The sequence below is a fragment of the Salvia splendens genome, chromosome 14, assembly GCF_004379255.2.
Source record: "Salvia splendens isolate huo1 chromosome 14, SspV2, whole genome shotgun sequence".
Classification (NCBI taxonomy): Eukaryota; Viridiplantae; Streptophyta; class Magnoliopsida; order Lamiales; family Lamiaceae; genus Salvia; species Salvia splendens.
In genome coordinates this window covers 11,054,963-11,061,364 of record NC_056045.1, presented here as the reverse complement: position 1 = coordinate 11,061,364, position 6,402 = coordinate 11,054,963, and the positions used below count along the sequence as shown (strand labels likewise).

The following is a 6,402-nucleotide window of genomic DNA, read 5'->3' as shown; positions in this document are numbered from 1 at the left end:
ATTTGATCTGAAACTATTAACATAGTGTGAGGGTTTGTATAATAGAAATCACCTTTCTAATAATTATTTTTCAATGAATGCAATAGATTATTTTTGTCATAATGTTATTATGTTTTACAATTAATGGATGTTTATTGCATATTTAAATGTATAAGCGAACATAACACAAGTCTAAGTCTTTGTTCTAGTAGACCGGTTGTGGGCTGCGCTAAATTTAAGGTACGCGGTCAGTCCTGAACAAAGAAAGCTCAATTTAAGGTACGCGGTCAGTCCTGAACAAAGAAAAAAAAAATAAGAATTTCACAACCCAGATAGACCTAGACTACCTATCGTGAAAGGTTGCAATTGCTCCCTTCGTGAGCTGAGTTCTGTCTTCGTTATTCGAGTCCTAGTATTCTGGTGAGATTTTCCCACACAAATATCAGCATACAGTCCGGGACACCAGTCAGAATTTCAGAGGTCGAGTACTGAAGGTCTTCACGTGGAGACGGAGCAAGCCATCATCGATTCTTGATTGAATCATCGAGGTAAATTGGCTAATTCCGTAGTGAGCATGTTTTTGGGATTTTATATGCTAAAGCATGTTTTAATTCAAGTTATGAGCATGATACATGTGATAATTACGCGAATAGAATTTGTCTAAATAATCTGCTAAATAGATCAATTTTATGTGATCCGATTTCATGCACGCTTCCGCTGCCAACCCCTACACATAGTACTGGCATCCCTACGTAAGTATACTTACTGAATATTCTTGTAATATTTTTTGCAGTGTTGATTGTTGTTTGCTAAATTTGACCTTTTGGTTGATGTGATCTCAATTTTACTATTGGAATTTGGTGTTTTGTGTATTTGTGTAGACTGATTTGACAATCGATAATGCTGATATTATGGAAGACTCTGAAGGAAGAAAGATTTCCTTAGTTCCAAACGTTTAGTTCAGATGAGAGAACAAAGCTAAAAAGTGAAGTATGTGGCTTTTTTCTTTTTGTGAAGTGTGTTTACAATTATGGGAATGAAATTAGGTTAACATGGATGTATTGGGGAGTCAGTATTTAATAAGTTAATGAAGTTGATGAATTAGTTTATTTCAGTTACTTCAGTATAATGGTTATATGGAGATAAGCATGTTGTAGTTGAGAATCACCATTGTATCCTTGTTGTAATACTATTTTTTTTCAGAGTGATGAACTTGCTGCACAACAGGGAAATAGAGTAACAACATTGGCAGATTGTGGGACATTGAATGCAGAACTTAGTTGTCTTCCAATCCTAAGATTCTTACATTTAAGGTACGAGAGTAAGTTTATGTTATACTGTAAGGAAGATGATTATTTAACCAAGGATATGCTTGTGTTTGTGACTGTTACAGGGAGGGAGCACACGAACTTGATATTTTGTGCATATTCATAATTTATTTCACATATAACTTGGAATAATACTACTATTTGGAGTGCTAATATATACTATATTTTTTTCTTTTTGTACAGGTAGAAGAGGCACACAACTCATTCTCTAAAGAGACAACCATTGCATCTACAAATAATTGAGCTCTCCGGATAGATTGGGAATATATAATATATAGTATTAGTATTGTGTTTTAGTAGAAGCATATAGGCACTTGGATTTCTGTATTTTCAAATTTGGTATTTTATTCAAATGAGTTGTATATAAATATTTGTTGAATGATTAAAAGTTCTTATGATTTATGTATGTTGGAAGTGAAAACTTAGATATGCATATTATAAAATAAAAGGAATAAATATGTAATGGATGAAAATATAATTTATAGTTATTTAAAGGATGGAAATATAATTTATAGAAATTTGTAGGTGGAAATAAAAATTAAATAATGTAACAGAGAAAAATTGTAATAACAAATATTTATAGGATTATTTTGCAAATTTTTAGGTGTAGTAAATTAGTGTAGTTTAGATGAACATTATATGGCACTTCCTATTGCCATTACATGTTCTTTCTCACGACATGTTGAAGTGCAGTTTTGGAGATTCTATCCTTACATTAAACCTATCCTTACATCTACCTGTGCTGCACTTGAATAACGCGCCACAATAGATAAAGTTCCATAATAATATACTTTTGTTGACAGTTTCAGGTGCCATGAAAGGTGGATTTTCTAGTAGGGACACAGTGCCAATACCCTGAACTACACATTTTTTATCATCAGCCATAGAAACATAGGTATTAGTTACAGGCTTAATATCAGTGAACACTTCCTTGAAAGGACTTACATGGTATGTACAACCAGAATCACAAAGCCAATCATTTGAAGAGAAAGGACACTTGGGGGAAGCATTTATGTACAACAGATCATGCAGCATAAACACAGATTCATTGTCAGCATCAAACTTTGCAATATTTGCAACACTTTCAATCTGGGAGTTTCCATTATTAACATTAGGAGGTTTATACTTCTTAGGATTATTACAGTTCTTTTTAAAATGCACAGGTTCTCCACAATTATAACATTTCTTGATAAATCTAGGGTCCCTACTGTTGGACCTAGATCTGAACTTTTTCCTGGAATTTGATCCTCCATTTGATTCATTCCCCCATCTTGAATTAGACCCCCCCCCAAACATTTAAAACCTTATTAGGAGCAGACTTATCAGAAGCTCTTTCGCTTAGTTCCAATTCCTTAGATTTAAGAGAGCTAATTATTAAATCCAGAGCAGCAGTATCTCTGCCATATTTAATAGCAGCTTTTACATCACTGTATGAATCAGGTATGGCATTTATCAAAGCAATACTAATATATTCATCAATAGTTTTATCTCCTGACCTCTTAATGTCTTGAACAAGTTTTTGAAACCTATCCACATTGTCATCAATATCTTTTGACAAATCAAGCTTAAATTTGAAAAGTTTTACAAGCAAATACATCCTTGATGACATAGAAGTTTCTGCATACAAAGTATCAAGATGTTTCCACATTTCAGAGGCAGATTCAATGTGATTAACCTTCCTAATCACAGAGTCAGACAAGTTGAGAATAATGGTTGCTTTAGCCAATTCATTCATTTCATCAAGTTTATCTTGTGGAGTATCAGTGGGCACAGAACCATCAACATATTTAAACACCTTTTGTTGAATAAGAACACATTTCAACTTCTGTTTCCAGATCACAAAATCATTTTTGCCATTGAAAGAGACCAGACTTACAGGTTGGGCCATTTTTTAAGCAAGAAATTTTTTTCAGGCAATACAGAGAGCAAGAAATAAAAATTAAAAAAACACACAACAGGCAGTCAACCAAAACACAGACAGTCACCCAGGCAACATAATACACAAATTCACAAAAAAAAAGAATTTACACAGATTTCACCAGATTTTTACACAGAGGATCTCAAATCCTTGACTGTCACGAGCAGGGCCGGCTAAGGCTATCCCAGTTCGCAGTCACTCACTTCTGGAGGGCGCAGGGGGTCACTTAGGCAGCACATTATGCTTGGTGGTCAAGTAATAAGAGATCAAGATGCAGAGAGCGCCAAGAAAACCACGGAAGCACAAAACATAGAGTGAAAACACACCAAGGAAACCCTAAGTCTTGCCAAGACTGTCTACCAGCAACAAATATCCCAATCCTATAGTTGGCACTATGCAGAAACAGAAAAAACCAGAAAGATTCAGCCAATTTACCAGAGCGAACCCCCACTCGAGGGAGGGTTCCACTTGCCCACCTCCTTAAGCGACTCGACGTGCCAAAGCAGTCCCCCCGTGGCTCTGATACCACTGTAGGGATCAGACTAGCTATGGATTCACTATTTACCGAGACCTCTTTGGTCTTGTTTACAAGATAGCTCAGTCAAACTATTAACCACGCGACTGATATTACAAGAACAATAGCTATTGCAGTTAACGCAAGCTAATGAACTCAGACACTGCACTCTTGGACCAGAATCCTCAAGATCAACCGAGAACCCTGTACACTAGAAACCCTAGTTAGTAGAAAATGAAAGATCCTTTCGGATCTAAACAAAATATGCAGTAATAAGAGAGAGAACAAAGGAATCGCAAAGATCTACAGGCTATGGCTCAGCCACCCGCTAATAGTGCAGATCTATTCACCAAAACCACGATCCAAGGGAGCAACGTTGAATCCAACCGTGAAACTCTTCACACACCATTGATTACAACCCAAACCACCCCACTACACCGGATCTATCCACTCTCGAAGCTCACAACCACAGAAACCTCTCAACAAGAAACCATAACTCCTCTGGAACCCAAGCAACTGAAGTAGTTGCTTATCTCTCACCCACACACATGTTTAATCACACAAACACTCGTGATAAACCACCGTGGAACAACCAGAGAATCATCAGAGAAGAAAGCCCAAGGAAAACTCAAAAGACTCGAGAGAGAAGTGAGAGAAAAAGAGAGAGTGCAGAGTGAAGTAAGGCGGTGGAGTGGAGAGAGAGGGTATATCAATCCGGGAGTGGGCTAGGGAAACACAACAACCCACACATTACATGGGCCAGAATAATTCCCAGGCCCAATAATAATAGTCCACCAACTTAACAGCCCATACAATCAAAACATACTTATATAGAGGAGCTAGGATCATCACCAAATCGATGTGGGACAAGATTTAAGAGTTTTAACACGCCCCCTCACGTGTGGGCCGGAATGACACATCGGACTTTCATCACGTGGGTAGGCAAGAGAAGAGATAAAGAGATATAATCCATCATCGACTTGGGCCCGCTCTGATACCATATTAGAAATGGGCCACTCACCCCTTAAAAGTATGGATAACCCTCCCCTTATAAGGCCTTTTAAGGGGTGAGTGGACCATTTTTTAAATTTTTTCAGCGAAAGTTTTTAAGTTTTCATTGCTGACAAACTCATCATTCTCATCTTCCTGTGGCCGAGATCTCTTGCTTGTAGCTGTAGATTTGGTAAACATAAACCATAAAAATTAAATTTTATTAGCAACATTTACACAATAATTACTCAACATATTGTTAACTGGATGTGAATCTAATTAAATCAAAATCAACCAGATGTGTACTTAGTTGTTTTGTCATATCATACAATATCAATAGATACATATTAATTTCTCAATAAACTTATGTCAAGTACCAAAATGATTCTAATAGGCTGTTGAATTCACAAATATCATCATATAGCTAACACAAATATCACCAAGGGTGAAGCATGTGCTATGCGAATATAGGTAACAGGGTGTGCTTGCTGCACGCGATGCTCTGGAATCCATTAAACGCAACCCACAGAGGTGGCCTTGCTGCAAACCTCACTACGCTGTTGGTGATCATGGCCTTGCGTGCCAACTATTCAAGGTATAATATATGGGCTAGTATTAAAACTTGTGATAAGATTAATTAATTTATGAAGTTCTCGAACTGCTTCGGGAATGGGCGAAACAAGAGATATTGATTCTATGAAAGACAAAGATTTACTTTTATCGTCGAACATTTTTGCTACTATCTTCTTATGTTTGACCAAAATAACTATAGTATTATTGGTCACAGCCTTCTTACATCAGTTCTCTATCGTCAACACATTTTCCTTTAATAGACGTTACAGATGGCCGAGTTTCATGAATGTAGCCTTGTTCCTGCTAAATCTGTCAAGCGTCCTTCTATCAAAACTTTCTATACTTCCTATAAGGTTCTCCCCTAAGCTCTGCTCTGACTTAAAATGTTCATGTTTTGTTGAAATATCTCTGCTGCTCTATTCACTATTCCCCTTAACTCTACTGCAGCATGGATTATAACTTAGATGTTTTTTATCATGATAGAGCACTATGAACCTGTTTGCGAAGTGGATGACAAACAGGTGTGCAGTATGTCGATGGGTTGGAGATTGAGACTTCAACAAAATTATTATTTCCCTTAGGTACGTGTCTATCTTAAATATGTGCCTGTTCATCAAAGATACTCCTCTAGGTCATGAATATGATGTTAATTTTTCATTGTTACTTATCATTTTTGCCATTTGGTTATTTAAACTAATATAATTTTTGTACCTCCTTTAGTTTGATTCATTGGGAAATTATGATATCATACTACCATTTCAAATTCAGCATCCATCCACCTTATATTTAATTCTTTTGTTTTCATTTTTTAGGTGGAGTGGTGTTATATGTGAATAAACGATTAAGAGTAAAGCAACAGATTTTAGATATTCTCCATCGTAATCATCTGGAAGGGTTTCCATATAAATCCAACTATCCAAGGTTGAGTTAGTAACTCATACAAATGTATTAATCTTTGTTAGAATAATAGGCCTTTTGGTCATCATGCTAATGAATTGTGTTAGTTTTTCTCTTTCTTTGTCCTTATTTTTTATATCCATCAAAGTTATCCCATCACTATCGCAAACTTTTGTGCATCGTTGCTGCATTTTGATTTGTTA

At 36.2% G+C, this 6,402-nt stretch overlaps 1 long non-coding RNA gene across 1 annotated transcript; it reads left to right on the top strand.

Moving 5' to 3' along the window:
- The first annotated feature begins 583 nt into the window (after positions 1-583).
- Positions 584-1,713, top strand: LOC121763821. The gene is made up of 3 exons (XR_006042504.1): positions 584-969; positions 1,183-1,292; positions 1,491-1,713. It is a non-coding gene; the product is annotated as an uncharacterized LOC121763821 (long non-coding RNA).
- Positions 1,714-6,402: the final 4,689 nt, after the last annotated feature.